General features: G+C 42.4%; 1 long non-coding RNA gene across 1 annotated transcript; it reads left to right on the top strand.

Moving 5' to 3' along the window:
* The first annotated feature begins 6640 nt into the window (after positions 1 to 6640).
* LOC128324111 (uncharacterized) lies at positions 6641 to 8050 on the top strand. The gene is made up of 2 exons (XR_008306651.1): positions 6641 to 7562; positions 7651 to 8050. It is a non-coding gene; the product is annotated as an uncharacterized LOC128324111 (long non-coding RNA).
* The last annotated feature ends 1599 nt before the right edge of the window (positions 8051 to 9649 follow it).

A 9649-nucleotide genomic window follows, 5' to 3' on the forward strand; every position in this document is an offset into this window, starting at 1 on the left:
AGTAAAATAACTTGGAGCCAGTTCATAGTTTCAAATCAACATATGGAGTATTTATTATAGAACTCCTTTCTAGATAGGAAAGTGAGGAGATAGGATCTCTAATCTATCTATCTAGCTGGATGCAGATGGATTCTGCATCTCTGCACACACGTTGCAGGGAGAGAGGAGCTTGCATGTTGCAAGGTAGAATGAAGGGAAGAGAAAGGGAAGAGGAAGTGGAAGGAAGGAAGGAAGGAAAGAAGTCCCTGAGATTAGCAATCTACAAATCAAAGGGATAGTGTCAGAGTAGTAGAGAAGAGATGACCAATGTCTTGAACCTCTAGCCCTCTGACTCACTACTCTGTCCTCCTGTGTCATTGAGACAAGAGACAGCACATAGTACTTCACTTCCAACACCCTCTCCCGATGTCTCGTGACTCAGTTCACAAGATTCATTTTCTCTCTCAGCTTTTCAAAGCAGGGTCTTGGTAGTGGCTTAGTGAGTAGATCTGCAAGCATTTCATTTGTTGGGCAGTAGATCAGCTTGATTAGTCCATCCTTTTGCAGACTTCTCACTACATGGTACTTCACATCAATATGCTTGGTATGCATCTTTACATCTTCCTTTTTGGAGAATTGAATGCAGCTTTGGTTGTCTTCATACAATGGTATGTGCTGTGGTACATCTATACCTAGATCTTTCAGTAGTTGACACAGCCATTGTATCTCGTGACAGCCCTGTGCAGCTGATACATATTCTGCTTCAGTGGTTGATGATGCTGTTATGTCTTGCTTGGTGCTTGATCAGCTTATGGCTCCATCTCCATAGAAAATTATGTGACCGCTGGTGGATTTCATTTCTGTTAGGTCTCCACCCCGGTCTATATCTACATATGCTTCTAGTTTTGGTTCACTGTTAGCTGGCAGCTTGAGCTTAAAGTGTGCAGTACCCTTTAGGTACTTAACAAGTCTCTTAATCGCATCACAGTCCTTGACTGTTGGTGATGCAGTCTTTCTGCAAAGTAAGCCAACTGCTGTACTAATATCTGGTCTAGTGCATGTACTAATGTATAGAAGCTTACCCAGTGCTTCACAATATCTATGGTTGTCAGATAGTGGCTCAGTTTGATCTTCTTGCATTATGTTGTTCACTTCCATTGGAGTTGGTGTAGGATTCACATCTTCCAGTTTGAGCAGGTTTATCAGGTCTTTAATTTTCTGTTCTTGGTTGATGAGGAAACTTCCATCTTTCTCTCTTTGTACTTGAATGCCCAAGTAGTGTGCAATGTTGCCAAGTCGCTTGACTTCCACATCTCTTTTCAGATGATGCATTATTTCCTTGCTGTCATCTAGATTCTCATAGGCAAGAATCAAATTATCAACATACTCCAAAATGTACTGTAAGTCCATTTGCCATCTCTGAATTTGGTGTACAGGCAGGGATCAGCTTCACTTCTTTTGAAGTTTGCTTGAAGCAGCATATCATTTAGTTTTGTGTTCCATGTTCTGGCAGCCTGTTTTAAACCATAAATGCTCTTTTGCAGTTTGCATACATAGTCCTCTTTGCCTTTCTCTAAGAAACCTGGTGGTTGTTGCATGTAAATGTCCTCTTCTAGTTCACCATGCAAGAATGCAGTTTTCATGTCTAGGTGTTCAACATGCTTTCTTTTGCTAGCAGCAATACTTAACAGAGTCCTTACTGTGGTATGTTTGACTGCTGGTGCTAATGTTTCATCGTAGTCCTCTCCATATTTTTGTGAATATCCTTTCGCTACTAATCTGGCTTTGTAGCGCTGAATCTCACCATCAGCATCATGTTTGAGTTTGAAAACCCATTTGCAGCCTATAACTTTCCTTCCTTGAGGTAACTTAGTAAGAGTCCAGGTTTTTGGTTTTTTTTGTAGAGCCTCAAGCTCTTCAATTGCAGCTTGTTTCCACTTCTGGGCTTCTGGTTGTGGTAGCTAGGATATTTTCTCCCATGATGAGGGTTCTGGTTGTTCCGCCATTCTTGCGAGGTAGGACAGTCTCGCGGTTGGAACACCTCTGGTTGAGCACATTGATTGCCTCACCTCACCCTCTGTGGTCCCTTCCATTATCTCAGGTGCATCTGGTGGATCGCTGGGGGTCTCTGTGTCGACTGCGGTTGGATCTGGATCTGCTGTCTCCTCCTCCTCAATTCTGCTGAGATCAGGAAGCATAATCCAGTCATAAGGATGTTTGGTCTGGTTGCTTGCTTCGGTGTAGGCCCCCTCTGAAGACTTAGCTCTTTCATTCTCATCAAAATACACTGATCTGCTTATGGTTATCTTGTTGGTGTCAGGATCCAGAATTCTGCAGCCTTTGGATTGCACTGAGTAGCCTACAAAAATCCCTTTTGTGGCCCTAGCCCCTAACTTAGTCCTTTTTTCCTTTGGGATGTATGAGTAAGCCATGCTTCCAAAGACATGCAAATGTGTCATGGACAGCTTATGACCATGCCCAAGTTCATATGGTGCTGTTCCTACAGGCTTTATGTGAATTCTGTTTTGTATGTACGTAGCAGTCATTATGCCTTCTCCCCAGAGTTTCTGTGGGGGGTGTGCATCAGCAAGCATGCATCTTACCATATCCAGTAGAGTTCTGTTCTTTCTTTCTGAGACTCCATTTTGTGATGGATTGTAAGGTACTGTGGTTTGATGCACAATTCCATGTTCTCTCAGGAACTGCTGTGTAGCACTGGACATATATTCTCCTCCATTGTCTGTGCACAGGATCTTTGGCTTCTGCTCAGATTTGTTGCTTGCCATGGCCACGTAGTCCTGGAGTTTCTCGAGCATCTGTGATTTCTCCTTTAGTAGAAAGACAATTGTGTATTGTAGGTAATCATCGATGAATGTTAGAAAGTATCTGAAATTACCTATGGTTGCTGGTAGTGGTCCAGATATATCGCTGTGGATCAGCTCCAGGGGTCTTCTGGTCTTCCTTTCACTCTGCTTAGGAAATGGCTTGTTAACTGCTTTGGACTCAAGACAACAAACACAGTTAGTCACAATGTCACATGGTACAAAATCAATGCCATCAGCTAATCCCTTTTCCTTCATGTTCTGGATTGACGCATAGCTCCTGTGTCCTAGGCATTTATGCCACAGTTGCAAGCAATTTTCATGCAGGCATGACTGAGCAAGGTTCACTTCATTGGGCTGGTATGCTTCAGGTTTGGACCAGGCCGGTCTTTCTCTGTCTGTCTTTGATACAGGTTGCTCCTGCACGCTGTACAAGTCTTTGCACTTAGAGCCTACAAGGCAAACTTCTTCATTCTGGGTAGCAACACATTGTCCATTTCTAATATGAAGTTCACAGCCTTGTTCCTCTAGCTTGGATATTGAAAGCAAGGAGCTTGAGAAGTCAGGGATATACAAAACATCCTTCACCAAAAAATGTTTAATTGGTCCACCTGGTAACTCGCAATACAAAATTCCTTCGCCTTTCTTCTTTGCTTTAATTGTAGTATTATTGCCCAAATGAACAATCTCTTCAGGAGTATCAAACAGTTCAGTATAGAAATCCAAACAATTTGAGATATGAACCATGGAACCAGTGTCCAGAATAAATTTTTCATCACCTTGCATCAGGCAAACACTGAAATTCTTATTTGAATCAGCACTCTTATAATCATTCAAATCTCTTTCTGTAAAGTCAGCTTTCTTTGTCTGATTCTTGAGACAGTTCGCCACCTTGTGGCCCAACTGGTTACACAGAAAACATCTAAAGGCATTAGTCCCAGTTGGCCTCATTCCAGGAGCAGTCTCCCTGCTGGTGGTCATGTGACCCCTCTCTCTGGACTGAATTCTCTTGGCAACGGAGCCAGATCTCTTTGTATGCAAATGTGGGGGGCCCATGCAGTTTTCCATTCCAAGTCATTGTCTGGGTTCAGGATAGTCAGCCTGAGCTTTCCCTCTAGATAAGTAGCCATCCTCACTGAGCTCCTTAAAAGGGCAGCTGCTGTAGATTAGCAATTCAAAGTGTCCACAGCTAGATCTCACTGGATCTCCTGGAACAAACCTAACTCTTTAGTTGCAGTACACGCAGCTCAAAATACCGGGCTCCCATAACCTGTTGGGAATTCTCTCTGGTAAGAGAAACCCTTTTTCATTATAGCAGAGTGCACAGAAGCACAACAGCGGAATTTGGTTAGGCATGTGTGTATGCTGAAAGTAAAATAACTTGGAGCCAGTTCATAGTTTCAAATCAATATATGGAGTATTTATTATAGAACTCCATTCTAGATAGGAAAGTGAGGAAATAGGATCTCTAATCTATCTATCTAGCTGGATGTAGATGGATTCTGCATCTCTGCACACATGTTGCAGGGAGAGAGGAGCTTGCATGTTGCAAGGTAGAATGAAGGGAAGAGAAAGGGAAGAGGAAGTGGCAGGCAGGAAGGAAAGAAGTCCCTGAGATTAGCAATCTACATATCAAAGGGATAGTGTCAGAGTAGTAGAGAAGAGATGACCAATGTCTTGACCCTCTAGCCCTCTGACTCACTAGTCTGTCCTCCTATGTAATTGAAACAAGAGACAGTGCATAGTCCTTCACTTCCAACAATAGTCAGACCATAAACCCCTATCTGTTTTATTTACTACTCGGGGATCAAATCCAGCAACCCCAAGAAGAGCCAAATGGATCACCAGACATGGATTTTAATTTCCAGGAGGAATATCTTCCAAGTCTTCAGAATACAGCAGCAGATTGTTTAACCTGACTTCCACTTCCAGGCCAAGAGGAGACCCCAGAAGATGAAAATGAAGGAGTAGTAATTGCACAAATGGCTTTATCTACTCATGGAGTGATCACATCTTCTGAGTGGAAAGCGGCCCTCAATGCTGATCAAGTGCTTACTGAACTTAAGCCTTACATAACAAATGGATGGCCACGCAAAAACAAGGTACCTGAACATCTTTAACCATACATGCATGTAGCCAGGGGAGGGGCCACCATTGGGTGAATGGGTTCAAAGAACTCGGGCCGCCACCAATCAGGGGTCATGAGCACGGCCCCAGACATGCCCCCCGCATCTGACGTCAGATGCAAGAGGTGTTATTTTGGTCCCGAACAGGGCCACACGGCTCTGTTTGGAACCGAAATCAGCCCACACTGTGTTGGCTGGGAGAGCTGCTCCTTAAAGGCAGGGAGAGCCACTCCTGGTCTCACTGACAACGCAGCTATGCTGGCCCTGGGCCGAAATAAACAAGTACAATTGGTCCAATACACTGCCAACGCAGTGAGGCAGATCAATCTCCCTCACAAACGGGGCCACGCAGCCACGTTTGGGAGGGATATCAGCCCGCGCTGCATTGGCAGTGCAGCCGGAATGGTTCTTCCTGCCTTTAAGGCAGGGAGAGTCACCCTGGCCCACACTACCCAATGCAGCATGGGCCAATCTCCCTTCCAAATGGGGCTGCGTGGCCCCATTTGGGAGGGAGACCATGCCCCCTCATCTGACATCAGATGTGGGGGCATGGCTAGCTGGTCCGCTGAGTCTGATGTAAGGCATGGGGGGCGGGGCCAAGGGGCTGTGGTGGTGGCCACACACGGGCCACCGCCAGCCTCCCTATGCTTCTGCATGTAGCGACTGAGCTGTCTCTGTTCTGGTGGCCAGGTATGGACAAACACATCGAAAATGTAATCAGGCACTGTATGGCTTATGCTGTATCTGACAAATTGCAAAAAACTTTTACCACTCTTGTGACTCCAGTAAAGTATCCCAATGGTCCCTGGGGGGAAAACATGCTCTGGATATAATGGGGCCTTTTGAGAACCCATCCACGCAACAAAGAATTATTATAGTGACGGTGGATTACTATTCCAGGTGGCCAGAAGTTTCATTTGCTGACAACATGACTACATACAAGGTGATCCAGTTCATGGCTGCAGTTTTTGCGAGGGAGGTTCTCCCTAAAGAACTAGTGACTGACAATGGGACACAGCTTATTTGAAATGGAGCAATATTTGCATACCTATGGGATAAAACACAAGACATTTTCCTAACTCGGTACAGCTAACAGGGTAAAGAAGAACCCTTTAAAGTGGTGGTTCTCATATTTAGCAAAGGAAAAGCAACTGTCCTTATTCAGTTCAGAAATAACCAAACAACCCACCATGACTAGAACAATCTGTTGTATTGTTGTATCTGTTGTATTGTTTTTATCCCTGTTTTAAATGTTTTTAGCTTGATGTTTTTATTGCTTGATGTTTTTATTGCTTTTTATTGTATGTTTTAATTTTTGTAAACCGCCTTGGGGTTTTCTTTTAACGAAAGGTGGTATAGAAATGTAAAAATAAATATAAATAAATAAATAAATAAATAAATAAATAAATAAATAAATAAAATCTAAATAGGAGTACTCAGACTGTCAACTTAACTTCCACAATAAATTTATCTGATGAACATATCAGAGCCAAAGTGGCTTACATGCTGGATATGACAAAGTACATAAACATATATAACAAGAAGTATTCCCCCAGATGTATGTTACAACTTCCCATACAGGGATAAACAGTTCTTATCCTGTAGATGTATTGGTTCACAGTAGAAGTGCAAATTCCGTGGAATCCAGTGGGGAGGATGTTTCTCTTCTTAATTCAGTAATCTGATGATACGTCTCCTTCTCCATATAATCCAAGTGGAGACAATCTGCGTAGTTTAATCAGATACAGAGCGTGATCCTAAAACATTGGCATCTAGTTTCGGGGATAGAAGGTTGCAATAACCCCACCCCCTCTTTGCTTATAGGAGGACTAGGAATTTAGGTAGCTTTTTGACAAGGGCGGACTCCCTGGAGAAAGGAGATCAGAACACAGGATTAAGAGGCTTTTATCCGTGTGGGAGATGTTCAGTTTGTGCACAAGCGGAAAGCACGATTAGTGTGATAGATCCTAACACAGGGAGTAAAAGGAACTTGGACTTTTTTGCCACGTGTGATACCAAGAGAGTAGTATATGCGCTTAAATGTGCATGCCCCAAACTGTATATAGGTAAGAGTATACGTAAAGTGAGATCTAGAATCTTGGAACATAAATCTAGAGTGAGGACATGTCATAGCAAGTCACCCATAGTAGCCCATTTTTTAGAAAAGGGACATACATGTGATGAATTCAAATTTTTTATCCTTTTTAAATACACACCGCGAAGATTCAGTTATGAAGATATGAATACTACATTATTAAGGAAAGAGGCGTTCTTCATACACTTGTTTCAGACTTATGTTGGAGGTCTTCATACCAATCAAGATCTTTCGTGTTTTTTTGGGAGAACATTAGGAAAGAGAGGAATGCACACAGTTACTTTGGAATATCTATGGATGCTGTTATCATGAGTTTTACGGAATCAGGAGAGAAAGAAGAAGCTACCTGATTAATTTGGTAAAAGGACGCAGCTGTGGGTCATTAAAACTTAGCGTGCTTAATTGGGGATCAGTTTAAAAAGAAAGAGTGAGCGCAGAGATTCTAAGCATGTCTCTACAGGCGTATTAGTCTAAACACCATGGTAAGATAAAGCCGGTAACAGAATGTAAGCATACATTGCTTATACTGTACTTAAAATGGTGAGTGTTTAGAATTGGATCTGTATGTGGGAGAAACAGTATTTGGCAGGAAAGTTTCTATGATGTGATGCATTGTTTTCTTGTTTAGGTTTAAATGAGGAAGTAACAATTAGTTATGAAACAGATTAATATCTGGAAAATCTGAATATTGCATATCGTTTGCTGTACTGCACATGTATTTGGCTTTGAAAGCGTAAGATTAAACTACACAGATTGTCTCCACTTGGATTATATGGAGAAGGAGACGTATCATCAGATTACTGAATTAAGAAGAGAAACATCCTCCCCACTGGATTCCATGGAATCTGCACTTCTACTGTGAACCAATACATCTACGGGATAAGAACTGTTTATCCCTGTATGGGAAGTTGTAACATACATCTGGGGGAATACTTCTTGTTATATATGTTTATGTACTTTGTCATATCCAGCATGTAAGCCACTTTGGCTCTGATATGTTTATCAGATAAATTTATTGTGGAAGTTAAGTTGGCGGTCTGAGTATTCCTCTTTAGATTGTTCTAGTCATGGTGGGTTGTTTGGTTATTTTTGTTACTATCGCGTGACTCCTGTTAGTTTAGCAACACTTATTCAGTTCAGTGCAGCAGTGTGTGTGTGTGTGTGTGTGTGTGTGAGAGAGAGAGAGAGAGAGAGAGAGAGACTGTGAACCCTTTTGGGGGACATGGAGCCATTTTCTCATACTTTTTGCTGTGAAAAGCAGTATATTATTATTATTATTACATTTTTATACCACTTAAATGTTTGGTCTCCAGGCAGTGTAAGAACAAATACAAGAAATCATAATTTAAAATTAACATCATCATTGTTTGTTTGTTTGTTTGTTCTGTTTCTATACTGCCCTTCCAAGAATGGCTCAGGGCGGTTTACACAGAGAAATAATAAATAAATAAGATGGATCCCTGTCCCCAAAGGGCTCACAGTCTAAAAAGAAACATGATAGACACCAGCAACAGTCACTGGAGGTACTGTGCTGGGGGTGGATAAGGCCAGTTACTCTCCCCCTGCTAAATATAGAGAATCACCACGTTAAAAGGTTTAAAATTAGATTAATTTTAAGCTAATGCCTGCATAAATAAATGCATCTTCAAGGCTTTCTTGAAGGCAGACAAGGAAGTCAAACCTTGCATCTTGGCAGGGAATGCGTTCTAAACCTCAAGAGCAACTATAGAAAAGGTCCAACTCTAAGCAGCCACCAGCTGAGCCGTCAGCATATCTATAATCAGACCTCTTTAGATTATCTTAATAAGTGATGGGGTCTGTGAAGAGAGAAAAAGGAGAAGGAGAAGGAGAAGGAGAGCCTACATGCAGACTTATGTTATGCTAAAATAATGCTGTTGCGCTAGTGCAATGACGTAGAAGCATGATGTTCAGCAAAGAAAGGAAAGTCTGTTCCAGACGAGTTCTTGTGCTTGAGAAATGGCATCATGCCCTTGCATTACAGCTGGTGTTCTCAAACTTGGGTCCCCAGATGTTGTTGGCCAGCCTTTGTGGCTGGGGATTATGGGAGCTGAAATCCAACAACATTTGGGAACCCAAGTTGGAGAACCCTTGCATTACAGGTTGCCCAATGTCTTGCACAGCAGGTTGTGCAACCATATATGTGTCCCAGAGGAGGCCTTCCACCAAATGGTTGCGCAACATAGTAGAACACTACAACATTGTGCTTCTCCTCAAACCTAAGTGTGCACAACTTCTTTCATTGCAACACTAGTACAGCACTAGTTTGCAGGCCAGTCAATGTGTAAAGAGGACTCTGGACAATATGTGGCTTCACCTTTCTCTTCAGTGTCCAAGACAGTTCTCTGTGTGTGGTGGGAATATTCCACAGATGCAATGGAGCACCTTGAATCATTGTGGTTATTGCCATTTTAATACACAATAAGTGCAAGAGGGTTTTTTTAACCCTCATTGTGGCTACAAGCCAAACTTTCAACAGTTCATACATCATAATAGCCCTAACAAAATCTCCTCAGCAGCACTGTCAGATCTGTGACTAGGCTGCACTCTCGTGGAGGTGCTATTTACAGGAACAGGTGTGTCCATTTGGGTGTTTTATACAAAGCTTC

This window comes from Hemicordylus capensis, chromosome 4, assembly GCF_027244095.1.
Source record: "Hemicordylus capensis ecotype Gifberg chromosome 4, rHemCap1.1.pri, whole genome shotgun sequence".
Classification (NCBI taxonomy): domain Eukaryota; kingdom Metazoa; phylum Chordata; class Lepidosauria; order Squamata; family Cordylidae; genus Hemicordylus; species Hemicordylus capensis.